The sequence below is a fragment of the Anastrepha ludens genome, chromosome 6 (assembly GCF_028408465.1).
Source record: "Anastrepha ludens isolate Willacy chromosome 6, idAnaLude1.1, whole genome shotgun sequence".
NCBI lineage: Eukaryota > Metazoa > Arthropoda > Insecta > Diptera > Tephritidae > Anastrepha > Anastrepha ludens.
In genome coordinates, this window is record NC_071502.1 from 116,859,525 (window position 1) to 116,874,219 (window position 14,695).

Genomic DNA, 14,695 nt, shown 5'->3' on the forward strand with positions numbered 1-14,695 from the left:
AGGCGTATACAAAAATTTATATTTTTTTGGTGTATTTTATAACAGAAGGTAATTATATAAAATTTGATTATTTTACAGCTCAGTATATTTAAAAAAAAATGTAGTAATAAATTTGAATTATAAATAAATGAATTAATAGTAAATTATCTGGCAGGATATATTCGAATTCAAGCCTGGCACTAGATGCTCTGTTTAGTCTACCACCACTTAATGTTTATATCCACGCAGAGGCCTTGAAGGCCATCTGCAGGCTGAAACACAATGGAAATTGGTACAGCCCTCGGCTGGCATTGGACAACAGAGTATGCATGGACTTCGATCCTCGCCATGCCCTTTGACCCCATGTCATTAAGAGTCGTCCTTGATAAGAGATACAGTGTGGTGCTGCCAGAGACACAATTGTGGTCAAACTCTGAAAATAAGCCCAACAAACACTCTTCTCGCATTGTCAAGGATGGCTCTCAGACAATGCACTCTGTCCAGCATGAGAAGGATGAAATGGCGGACCACTTTCTGTGTGTCTATGTTCGAATCAGGCTTGAGGTCTTTGGCACTGGAGTGTTGAGAAGCGACCACCTCGGCGCCTTAGCTTCTTGGCACAACAAGATCTACTCCGATTTTTTCGGAGGTCGGGTATTGTCTGGAATATTGGAATTCTGAATAACTTTTCTAGATACTAGAAGTTCTGTGTCTATCATTGAGTTAATTGGAGGTAATACTTGATATCGTGGGTGCCACAAATACAGCAGACCTGTACCACCTAGATTTTTTTCAGAAGGCGGCTGTTGGTTAGCTATGACTGTACTAGAAATGTGAATTCGGGGATCCCGGTCTTTGGGTATTTTTAACTCACAGAAATCACGGGACTTTCAGTATTTCAGAACTTCTTGGGAATAATATGAAATGTAGGCAGATAAATCCCAAAAAAGCAACATTGACTTTATCTTTATAACAAATATTTATACGCTTGTACGGTTTTGTTATCTTTGAGCCTCGGGCACGACCTGAACCTCTATGTATTCCAACTATGTAGATGATATCCCCGTTTTATTTCACTTAAGACTGTTTCATCTCGTTTCATTCGAGCTAAGAGTTTACAAATCCTTCTCAATTACACTTCCGATCATAGTTCATAGTTTCTCACAAATTAAAGTTTTGCTATAAAGAGCAGCAAGTATTTATCGAGCAAAGTCAGGCAAAGGAATGCGTAGGAGTTGATCTTGAAAAGCTAAACGTGCGGCGGTGGAAGGAGGTAGCCTTAGATTGAGACAGGCAGACAAAGAAAGAGGGAGAGACCCGAGAGAGAATGAGAGAGAGAGTCCCAAGAGAGAATGAGAGAGAGAGAGAGGGAAAGAGAGAGAAAGAATTGTGAAACTTCAGGATCGCACGGAGAAAAAGTTAAAATAAATAAATAAAGTGCCGTGCATGGAAATTACACTTCTTTTTTCATATTTTCATAATTTTTTTCGTGCATTACCAAAATTCAAATTTTGTCCTACTTTGTCATTATTATCTAACAGAGCCTAAGGCCCTACTGGTGAATGCGGTAGTTGTTTGCTTACACAAGGTGGCGCAGAATTAATGACCCTAAGGGAAGAACTACAATTTTGGCAAATGTCAATATATTTAACATTTGTGGGCTAGACAGCTGCAGTATACAAATAGACAAGCAAACTAGCGCGTAAAAGTCAAAGATTTCCATCACTCAAAATAATTTTTTTATTTAGTAAAAAAGTTATTCAAAAACAAAGTTGGATGATTAATTTTGCGCCACCTTCTGTTTGTAGAGCTTCTGGACAAAATGTGCTTGTTATTTTCGACTATTTTGCTCTCTCAAACTTCTTCTAACACCCGGCTAACGTTCTTCATTTACCATCAGACCGATCTTTATTCTTTCCTTTCTCCCTTCCCGTGCAACTAACTACCGCAGTCCAACATAATTCGGGCATAAAATAAAGAAATAGTTTATTTTTGACATTCTTCCTTAGCATTGAATACTTTTGCCGTTTTCAAATGCAAAGTAAAACGAGAAAGCTTTGTGGAAAGTCGCCAGAGTGAATTTAATTAATGGGTGGCTGGCATTAGCGGTGAAAGGAACAAAAAATATTGCGATAAGCGGAAAAGTTCAAATGTTGCTCACAGCGGTCAGCATGTCAGGCAGAGAAACGCGGAAAACTAATGAAAAATGCAATAATTGTTTATAAAATTAAGCGCATAAAAGAAAAAACTAAAAAAAAATTGTATTAAGATATGAACAAAAAAAATTATATATTCTATAGTGAGTTGATGGTGTCACAAAAAAAGTGCAAAGTAAAGAAACGAAAAGTATACCGGCCAGCTAACTGTCAACGCTCTGTCACAAAGTCATCTGCGCGATTGTTGCTTTCAGCCAATGCCCCTTCGGTCCACACATTGCTGGCATTAATGGCCCTTAGTTGCATTGCAATTTCTGCTCCCACTCGACCCGTCGTCGCGCAGTAAAATACAAATTTCTCAGCAATTCAAGTAATGACATAAAAACGGCTGAGAGTGAATGTTGCAGCAGCGCAATTGCTGCAACTATTGAGGCATCTCACTTGTTGGCAATAGCGACGCTTTTGGCCATTGTGCAACAGTTGCGGCCATCTGCGGTTGGCAATTTTTTCCAGCATTCATAAAATTTTTTCTTGGTTTTTCTGGTTCACTCATTCAGCTCATTATAAAGTTACTGTTCTGTTTTCCTCTCATTTCTAGTGGCCACTTGTAGAAAATCACTATAATTTTTCACAATTTTCGCTACGCTTTGCTTTATTCACTGCTTCCTTCTATCGCTGGGCTCTCTTGTCTTTATTCATTCGTTTGAGTTTTTCTATTTCCGCTAGAGTAGTGGTGGAGTGGTGAGCTCTGCTTTAGTTTCAGTTGAGTGCCTGTTGTCTCTAAAAATGTGCTGAAAAATTTCAAACTGATTCGCGAGTTTTTCCTCAAAGCTTTTCATGCATACTGGTTGGAGGCCCAGTTTTGTGTTAAGTCAAACTTTACAAAGCACAACTTCACAAGTTGACCATATTTGATGAAAGAGTTGACCATCTGCTAGTTTTTGTTTTTGTAGTTGATTGAAACTGGTTTAGTAGTTGAGAGGGTTTAAAAAGTAGGTCTTGTTGAAGATTTGAAAAATAAAGTAAATGATTAATGAAATACAGAAAATACGCAAACCAATAAGAATTCATACGAGGTAGTAGTAGTAGTACAAAAACAAAAATTCGGCGTTTTGCATGCCAAAATCAGGAAGGCAATCCCTGAACTACAATGAGGATGTAAACGAAAAAAAAAACAAAAAAAAAATCTCTTCGAAATTTAAGTCACCAAAGCCGATTTTGTTGTAATAACGCTTCCTTGTACGAGTTCGTCTGGAAGGAAGGAAGAAATGTTAGAATTTTTTAAATTTTGTATAAAATAGAAATGTCAGGTGAAATTTAATGAGATTTGAGAAATCTTAAGTCATGTTGCAGTGCTTGCGTTTAGCTCGCGCGTTACACAGTGCCCAATAAAGTCCCAAGAGATGTATGTAATCCAATAACTACACACAGAACGCTCCTATTTACACCGGATTTTTTGTATTTTGAGGCTTATCTCATTTGGAAGGTTCTTTATTACCATAAATTGCATAAACCTAAAAAGAGGGGGGAGTCTATAAGCCAAAATGTGTTGAAAAATCATAAAATTCGTTTTCAAACTGTAACAAATTAAAATTGACTTAACGGAACCCGGGTCCAATTTTTCGGGAAGGTCAACTTCAGTGCCATTTTTTAAATTATCAAAATTAAAAAAAAAAAAATTATTTTTGTAGGTAAAATAAATTAAGTAAGAAGCATAAAAAATTTAAACATCGCTTTTTCATTTTTTAATTGTAAAAAAATCCTGCATTCACCCTCAATTTTCGAGTTCTAGATCACCGGATTCCTTAACCGACGACTACTATCATTCCGCATTAATTAAGGTATCAAGTATTTCTAATTATGAAAGGCATATCTGATATATTTCGTTACAAATGAGATGGTAAATCGGGCCTTTACAGTAAACCTTTAGGTTTAAAATGCACTTGAGGTAGAGCTGAGAATTTAGGCATTTTTCAAATTGGGTTTTAGCAGCACTAAACAATCAATCTTCGAAAGCAAAAAGAATCGTACAAATTTATCGCTGAGTCACTTGGACGGTCCAAGAATTTTGTTCTAAATGCTCTTAACCCCAAGAACGCCAAAGACCGACGAGGTGGTAAAAAGAAAGCGACTTGCACTACTGGTAATTTAATTGTGACTCTTGCTAAGAGGCATCCTCTTAAGTCATCAACTGTCATTGAGGCTGAAATCAACAACGTAGTATCAGCGAGAACTGTACGGCGACGATTGTATAACATGAACCGACCAGGCAGTCTGTAAAGTTCCTGACTTGAAGTAAGCAAATTTAAGGAAGACGAGAAGTTTTGCTCAAGAGCACAAGTCCTGGTGTGAATCAGAGGGTATGAAAAACATGGTATAACCTATTTCGGAACGATGAAACAAAAATAATTATTTTTGAAAATGATGTTGGGCGAAGGATCAGACGTCCAAAAGAAAAAGAGTTCTTACCGCGGTTGATAAAAAAATAAATAGTCAAGCACGGTGGCGGCAACATAATGACTTCGGGATGCTTCTCTTGGTATGGAGTAGGAAATAACCAATAAAATGGACAGATTTATTTAAAAGGATTACCCCAATAAACCATTTCGGTGGTTTTTTATACAAGTTAATGACCCTCCTCAATGTTAGTACGTCAATGGTTTCTAGAAATGGTGTTAAGTATGGATTAGCCTAGCCAGTTACCCGATCTAAGCCCCATTGAAAACTTCGAAACTTCAAAGATTCAAAAAATTAAGATTTATGGCAGTGAGTAATTGACTGTCTACCAGTTCACATCTTCTTACTGTGTCTCTATACTAGCAAAGCGATCAAATTTTGTGTTGTTGTATAGTGCTATTCTAATTTTCATTCGTTTCATTTTACACCCAATACGTGAAACTTAACTATATAAGTAAACGGAGAGTGATTAAAAAAAAAGTATCCACCATGTCCTCAGAGCGAGGAGGGAGGGATCATAATTACTTTGCAATTCTCGGGGAAGAGCCCCCCCCCTAAACGTAAAACCCTTAACCTTAACAATACACGTGACTTTCCTTACCTCAAGAAAAACAACAAACCATTAAACGTCAACCCAACAATTTGCCCAAAATTTATTATTGTGAAAAACAAAGACAACACGAAACCACTAAAAACATTTAATATATTTTTACTACAAAAGGCCCTAGAGTCAATCACTACAGAGCAGCCAAACTCAATTTCGTGTACCAGAGATGGAGATCTCCTCATATTAACAAAAAATAATCAACAAACCACAAAATTTCTTAAAGCTACTAAATTATCAAATTTATGTGATATTTCAGTGAGCCTTCACCCCACACTCAATACTATAAAAGGTGTGATTTACTCTACTTTTCTATCCACCTTAACAGAAAATGAAATCGTTGAAGGTCTACAAAACCAAGGAGCCACAGAATGCAAAAAAATTACTAAATTTAAAGACGGTAAAGTCATAAACACTCCCTTGCATATTATTACTTTTAACGCATACGAACTTCCTGTCGAAGTCAATGTAGCTTGGCTGAAAGTAAAGGTGGAGCCCTATATCCCATCCCCAATGCAATGCAAAAATTGCTATACTTTAGGTCATACATTAAAATATTGTAAATCCGAAAATAAATGCAACGTGTGTTCCTCTACATTTCACGACCCCTCACCATGTACAAAAGTTGAGTGCATTAATTGTAAGCAACAGCATAGATCCAACAACATCAAATGTCCAACATTACAAAAGAGGAAAGATATACTTACCTACAAAACATTAAACAAGTGCTCTTTTCGCGAAGCCACTGAAGCAGTTAATCATAATCAAAAAGAATATATTTCCCCACGGGAAAATCTAGAAGAAGCAATTCAAAAAAAGGTAACAAAACCAAAAGAACAGAAAACATATACTCAAAACAACAACAACAATAACCTGCCGACCATACCCAACATACCAAATCTCTCCCATACTACTGAAAGCACAGAAACCACTCAAAGAGCCACTTTTAATCCATCCACTACTCAACAAGAAAACTCTATAATAGAAACACAGAATACAGTTAACCAAGATAACTCACCAAATCACTGTCCTTTACCCAACAATACTATTCCTCTCTCTAACAACTCAAACTACACAAATACTATAGAAAACCATTTAACTACTCAAAACCACATGCTTAGTTCATCCACAAGCCAACAAGCAATAAACTCAACAATAAATAGCAACTCTATGAACCTCTCTTTATCAGACAGCAACAATCTCACTATTCCCAATGTACAAACATTTTTGTCTCAAATAATTAATAGCACGCCACAACTACACAATACTGATAACATAACGCTTCCCAACAATTACTCATATTCCTCTCTAACTCCCAATCTCTATGGCTCCAATTCACCTGCCGACATGGAACAATAAAAAGAACTCTTACTACCGAAAACCAGTTTTTCGCTAGTAGAGATTCTAAACTTCACTCAGTTTGCTTATCATGGTACTTAAGATTCTGCAATGGAATCTTAATGGTTATCTGAATAATTATAATGAGCTCACTTTACTCATAAAAGAAAATAAATACGATATAATCGCTCTGCAAGAAACCCACCTTCACTCAAACCCACCATCAAACAGAATACCGAAAAATTTCTCTATCTACACAAACAACGATATAGAACCAAACTCTGTAGCAAAAAGAGGAGTTGCTCTGCTTATAAATACCACATTAGAACACACTGTAATAAACACGAACACCAATATTTTATCGATATCAGTTAAAATTAAATCTAATATCCATTTCACAGTAATTAGTACTTACATATCGCCTACAGATAGCCTCACAGAAATTGATTTACAGCATCTTTTTCCAAACTCAAATACCCCATTCTTGCTTTTGGGCGATTTAAACGCCTGGAGTCCGCTTTGGGGCTCCCCGAACTTTAACAAAAAAGGCAGAATAATAACTAACTTCATTCAAAACAGTAATTTGATTTTACTTAACGACAAATCCCCAACACATTTTTCAACAAGATCCACACACACCCACATAGACCTTAGCATCTGCAATCCTCCCCTCAACATCGCTGCTGCATGGAAAATCTTTGATGAGCCTTACGGCAGCGACCACTACCCAATATCACTGAGCTTATTTAATCACAACACTCTGCCACACACAGATAACACCAAACGCTACAACTTAGAGCTAGCAGATTGGACCACCTACCAGACCTTACACTAAACAGAAACAACAGCAACCAATCAACAGCAATCCTAACAAGGAAAATTAAACTTTGCGCGAACGCATCAATTCCCACTCGTACACCAAACCATCACAGTCGGGTTACTTACTGGTGGAATGAAAATTTATCCTCTCTCAGACGCGAAAAATTGTATCTCTGGAAAACTGCAAAGCGCAACCCCACAAAAGAAAATATTTTAGAATACAAAAAGGCAAATGCCAAATTCAAAAGAGAAGCCAAAATTTCGAAAAGGGAACGCTTCGTAGAATTTACCAGAGATATAAATCACCAAACCCCACCAAGTACTCTTTGGAAGAAGGTTAATATCATACACGGTAACTTCCCTTCGAACAGAATACATGTCATACAAACATCCGAAAACTCCTCCGCATCCTCTAATGAAGAAATCGGACATTTCTTCGTCAAAACGTGGTCAGAACTTTCTAAAAACCGAACTTTCTCCAACGAATTTGTCTACAAAAAAAATCTTTATACCAACCCCGTCAACACTGGCTATATAGCTGATAAGATAGCAATGCAATTAGAAGCCCCTTTTTCTCCACTGGAACTCAATGCTTGCATTTCGACACTTAAAGGCAAAACCCCAGGCTTAGATAACATCTCTTACCCTCTCATCAAAAACTTACCGCTTATAGGAAAATCTAAACTATGCAGCCTTTACAATATAATTTTCACAACGAGCATAATCCCTCAACAATGGAAAACCAGTTTAATTATTCCTATCTCTAAGCCTAACAAGCCAAAAAATACCATTGAGGGATACCGCCCCATATCACTTATACCTTGTTTATCAAAAGTCATGGAGAAAATGATAGCACGAAGACTAATGTGGTTTGCAACAACAAAAAAACTATTTTCAAACCATCAAACCGCCTTCAAACCAGGATGTGGCACAATAGATGCTTTACTAGCACTCGACGAACAGATATCTAATATAACTCCATCTCCTGCAAAAATCATTTTTCAATACTTTCGTTAGATATGGAAAAGGCCTTCGATCGTGTTGGCTTACATACGATAATAGAACAGCTAATAAACTGGAAAGTCGGCCCAAAAATTATTAACTATATACGCCACTACTTACAAAATCGAAAAATTTGTGTCAAAGTCGGCAATAAGATATCTGAGCAGTGGCCAATCGAAAATGGCATCCCCCAGGGGTCACCCCTTTCTGTAGTCCTATTTCTCATAGCATTCGACCGACTAAGCTGTCTTATAAAAGAACACAAGTTTTTCAACCACGTTATTTACGCGGATGACCTTTACGTCTTTACTACTGTTCGGAATATCGATAATTTCTTATTCCAAACAAACACTTTACTCCAAAAAATTTCTAATTGGTGTAATGCCAGCGGAACAATTATATCTGCTAATAAATCTAAACATCTACACATTTGCTACAAATAAAATTGTCAAGACATAAACATATGTATAAATAATAACAATATTACTAATGTAAATAGTCTTAAAATACTAGGCTTAGTGTTTAATAATAAGTACACCTGGAATGATCACATCACATATCTACACAACTCATTTCAAAGCAGATTGAATGTTATAAAATCTTTAAGCAATATAAAATTGGAGAGCAATTCCAACACACTTGTGCGAATTATAAAAGCGACAATATTAGCTAAAATAGATTACGGCCTTCCATTATTATCCCTAACTTCAAAAAGAAATGTATCAAAATTATCATCAATCTACCATACAGCAGCAAGACTGGCCATTGGAGCATTTCGTACCACCCCCATCATAAATATACTAACAGAAGCTGGACTCCCAACACTAAAGGGTCGGATAGTTTACATCAATACAGGGATGATTGTTAAGTTGGCATATAACGAAGGATCCCCAGTTCAAGCTATTTTGAAAAAAAGATTAAAAAGAAAACGTAATACGAGGAGAACTTCTACCCTGCAGAAACTTATAGAATTGGTAAAAGAGGAAGATATACCAATTACTCCATTACCAACACTCCCACTTCGTGCACCTCCTTGGACTCTGGAAAAAAACTCTATCATGCTCGACCTAACGAAATACAAAAAAGAAACTACACCTATATCAGTATATTTACAATCCTTTCTAAACATACGCAACTCACATATAAACTGGAGAGCCCTATATACAGACGGATCTAAAAACAGTAATATCATTGGGTGTAGCGTAGTGGACGATACCTCAACAATTCTATCTGCAGTACTACCATGGTACTCATCAGTCTTTTCAGCAGAAGCAACAGCAATCCTCTTTGCCTGCCGATATGCCGCAAAACATAAACATCGATACCTTATATGCAGCGACTCCTTAGGAGCAATCCAAGCTATCCTAAATGCTAATTTTGCCGACCCAACAATATCACAGATAAGAGACATTCTTATTGAATACACGGAAAAAATCAAGCTATTATGGGTTCCAGGCCACATCGGAATACAAGGCAATACACTTGCCGACTCTGCTGCCAAATTAGCCACGAAATCCCCAGTTAAACTCATCAATACCATCAACAAAAAGGACATTAAAAAACTGGCTTACAAAAACTGCCTAAGAAATGAAATTACGCAATGGTCTGAATATACTCATTACTACAAAGAGATAAACCCAACTCGTCAGCCAACAACACTACCAACAAATATAACAAGAAGGCAACAGATTATTTACACCCGCTTCCGTCTAGGACACACCAGGCTAACCCAACAACATCTCTTCCAAAACGTCCAACCACCACTCTGCTATTTTTGCTACGATGCGAACTTAACAATACCACATATAATCGAAGGATGCCTAGCGCTTGAAACAATACGCCAATCTATGGCCAACCCCAATATAAGGGAATTGCTCTCAAATGTAACACACACCAACATAAAAGAATTTATAAGATTTATAACTAAACTAAACATTTATTTTGAAGTGTGATATATATATACATAAGTCTTATTTGTACACATAGTAGAAATAAATTAATTTTAAGAAGCTGATGGCCTTAGTTGCTAACGCTTTTTCTAGATTGTTAAGGCATAATTATATTATCCTTTTTCAATAATAATAAATAAATAAATAAATAAGATTTATGGCAAAAAATAATAAAACCTATGGCACCAATCAGCAATTTACAACCATAGAATTCGCTTTAAGAAAATTTGTTTTGCATAGAATAAATTGAATTTCTCAACTAAAGGAAAAGCTAGTTCTCAAGTTTGATCTCAAATGTGATTCTCAAGGCTTGGAGTAATACTACGAGGCGTATACAAAAATTTATATTTTTTTGGTGTATTTTATAACAGAAGGTAATTATATAAAATTTGATTATTTTACAGCTCAGTATATTTAAAAAAAAATGTAGTAATAAATTTGAATTATAAATAAATGAATTAATAGTAAATTATCTGGCAGGATATATTCGAATTCAAGCCTGGCACTAGATGCTCTGTTTAGTCTACCACCACTTAATGTTTATATCCACGCAGAGGCCTTGAAGGCCATCTGCAGGCTGAAACACAATGGAAATTGGTACAGCCCTCGGCTGGCATTGGACAACAGAGTATGCATGGACTTCGATCCTCGCCATGCCCTTTGACCCCATGTCATTAAGAGTCGTCCTTGATAAGAGATACAGTGTGGTGCTGCCAGAGACACAATTGTGGTCAAACTCTGAAAATAAGCCCAACAAACACTCTTCTCGCATTGTCAAGGATGGCTCTCAGACAATGCACTCTGTCCAGCATGAGAAGGATGAAATGGCGGACCACTTTCTGTGTGTCTATGTTCGAATCAGGCTTGAGGTCTTTGGCACTGGAGTGTTGAGAAGCGACCACCTCGGCGCCTTAGCTTCTTGGCACAACAAGATCTACTCCGATTTTTTCGGAGGTCGGGTATTGTCTGGAATATTGGAATTCTGAATAACTTTTCTAGATACTAGAAGTTCTGTGTCTATCATTGAGTTAATTGGAGGTAATACTTGATATCGTGGGTGCCACAAATACAGCAGACCTGTACCACCTAGATTTTTTTCAGAAGGCGGCTGTTGGTTAGCTATGACTGTACTAGAAATGTGAATTCGGGGATCCCGGTCTTTGGGTATTTTTAACTCACAGAAATCACGGGACTTTCAGTATTTCAGAACTTCTTGGGAATAATATGAAATGTAGGCAGATAAATCCCAAAAAAGCAACATTGACTTTATCTTTATAACAAATATTTATACGCTTGTACGGTTTTGTTATCTTTGAGCCTCGGGCACGACCTGAACCTCTATGTATTCCAACTATGTAGATGATATCCCCGTTTTATTTCACTTAAGACTGTTTCATCTCGTTTCATTCGAGCTAAGAGTTTACAAATCCTTCTCAATTACACTTCCGATCATAGTTCATAGTTTCTCACAAATTAAAGTTTTGCTATAAAGAGCAGCAAGTATTTATCGAGCAAAGTCAGGCAAAGGAATGCGTGCCTTCCAACTTGTCAACGCAAATTGAGAGCTATTTTCAATTTTAAATATTGCGCTTTTCCACCTTTGGTAATTTCACTTATTACTTTTTATAGCTCATTTAGATGTAGTACATTTTCGTTTCGTTTGCGAACGCAAAAGATCTGCAATTGTGATGATAACACATTTTTGACATATTGATGACAGCAAGTTTTGTGCTTCTCTACACTTTCGTGCGTTTCCAGCGTATCTGAATTTTCGTCCCAGCAATCGACAGTTCAACCGAAAAGAGCGGCAAATTCTATGAGCCAACGCGTGCTAGTGGAAGAGCGGGCACGCAAGTTGAAGAGCGCAATTACCCGAAAATGATTGCATGCTCAGTTTTGACGTCACCCGTCACATGTCAAGCAATAGCCAACAGTTCTGGCAAATAAAAATTTTACAAAAAATGTATAGAATGCGCTACAAGATTGGCAAAGAAAACATACAAAATACACATGAAATAAAAGCAAAAATAAGCAATCGACATTTGATACGCAGAGATGATTGGAAAGTGACGAGGTGGAGAATTCTGTGGCAAAAGTGCCACAAATATCATCAGCGATTGCGAGTAAATCAGCGCGTCTGTCACGTGCCACGCACAAGCTTATCGCGTCGAAGCTGTTGACAGCGCAGTGAAACGAGTAAAGTGAGTACAGTCAATGCAGGTGTGGCGGCAGGGGGAGGCGACGCACATATATGGCGCATTGTCAGTTGTGCGGTTGAGCAAATGAAGTTGTCAAATTCTGCTGCTGCTGCTGTTGCTATTTCTAACTTCTTGTCAAACGACATTGACAACTGACATTGAAAACGCGCTTAGCTCGCTGAAAAGTAGACTGGTAATTTGTTGTTGTCATTTTGGCTATCTGATTTCTTGTTGCGTTGTTTCTCGTGTAGAAAATAATGACAACTTTAGAGGTTAACAATTCGAAGGCTTGGATTTGAGACTTTATATCTTATTTTTATCTTCACAGCTTATTTGTTAGCGTCCTTTACTTTTATAAAATCTTGTGAAAGAGCAGAAAAACCAAGTGCTTAATTTACAAGATGGCGCAAAATTAATCACCGAGTTTCGTTTTAGAATAATTGTTGATGGCAATCTTTATTTCGACCTTTGCTGCCTGGTTCAGAAGTGTCAAATATGATTGACGTACGAGGACGTTTGCAAAAATTATAAATCTTCCGATAGGGTGATTAATTTTGCGCCACCTTACATATTTTGAGTATTTTTTTTATTTTTTTAATAATTTATTTAAAATAAGTTGAGGCAGCTAAACTTGAGCATAAGAAAATATAAAGTTTTCAGCAGCCTAAAAATTAAGAAAAAAATTAAAAAAAGTAAATAAATAGGTAAACTCTTCCGCCTATTTATGGCCTACTCTCTTGATATTTTGCCACTAATGGAGGGACCTACCGTTTTAAGCCGACTCCGATATCTAAATTTTTTTATATGAAAGAAAATTGGCAACCTTGTATACAAAAAAAACAATGGTTAAAAATCGACGCGATGAAAATTTTTTGAAGTTTTTCTTTTATAGACTATTGGAACTATTTTTTCATTAAAAAATAATTAAAATTAAAAAGCAAACATAAATTTTCAAAACTTGTCAAAAATTTGTTCCTGTGCTACAGTTATTTAACGCTCTGTACTTCGTGTAGTGATTAGTATCGTAAACAGCAGCAGGCTTCAAAGTAAAAACTAATATGACACTTGCTAGTAAATGCTATTTTGGACTTATGTTTTTATGTCGCTTAGTAGGCGCTAAACCCTTCATTACTGTAGTCTTACCAGATTTTAAATATACATTTTTGGTGCAGATTTTGCAAATGGGTTGTATTTCAAATGAAATTTCTTCACTTGGGATCATCATCTACAACCATTACACAACTATTTTTAATCAAAAACCTATTAAAGTCCTCTTTCAGCTGCAAGTACTATGGCACCTCAATACTTTGATCTAAATCACTGAAATATGAAATACCAATGGATATTTTAAACTGGTTGTTGAAGGTAATTTTGATAATTCTGAAAGCTTTGTTTGGGACTGGCACGTATGTATTTTCAGTGAGTAAAGCTTTCAATTCTTTCAAACATTTTTAATTGATTTCCATTCTCTTCATTTCCTTTGAAATGTCTAAGCTATTCTCTCTAAGAAGACTCAAATAGCGCTTTCTTCTGAGGAACATCCACGAGAATACGATGTATTCCGGTAGCATATTTTATCCAAAAATCTTCGCGAATATACTTTTCTCTATCTCATCACATTAGGGTGCGGCATATAAACGGTGAAGTAAATATTATTCATTCAAGCCAAAATTTTCTAATATCTAGAAAATATATGGTAAACTAGCAAGAAATTAATGAACAAATGGCGGGTTTTAAAAAAAGGTATGTTTTTCAGGTGTTATTTTTCAAAAAAAAATGTTCCATTGTAGCACCTGCCAAAATGACAAGCCTACAGATTAATAATCAGTTTAACTTTTTCGTTTCAGATGTCCTGAAGAGCCAAAATCCTGTTGACAAGCCACCTTTCTTTTTTCAACACGCTTACTTTGGTGCCACACTACTACAAAAAGATATATGAAAAAAAATTGTTTTTGTATACTATTTGAGGCCAATAATAACATACTATAAAATAAAAGCGATCGTATTGTATTTACTTAAAATACAAAAATTCCTAAAAAATATCTATAATAAATGAGTACTTGACCAGACTACTACGACCTTAAATATATTGAGGGTAAGTAGGAGCTGATGAGGTAAAAAATATGTTATCCCTTACATTTATTAAAACTCCAGAATGCATGCCTTTAGTAAAAAAAAAGAAAAAAGGGGGAA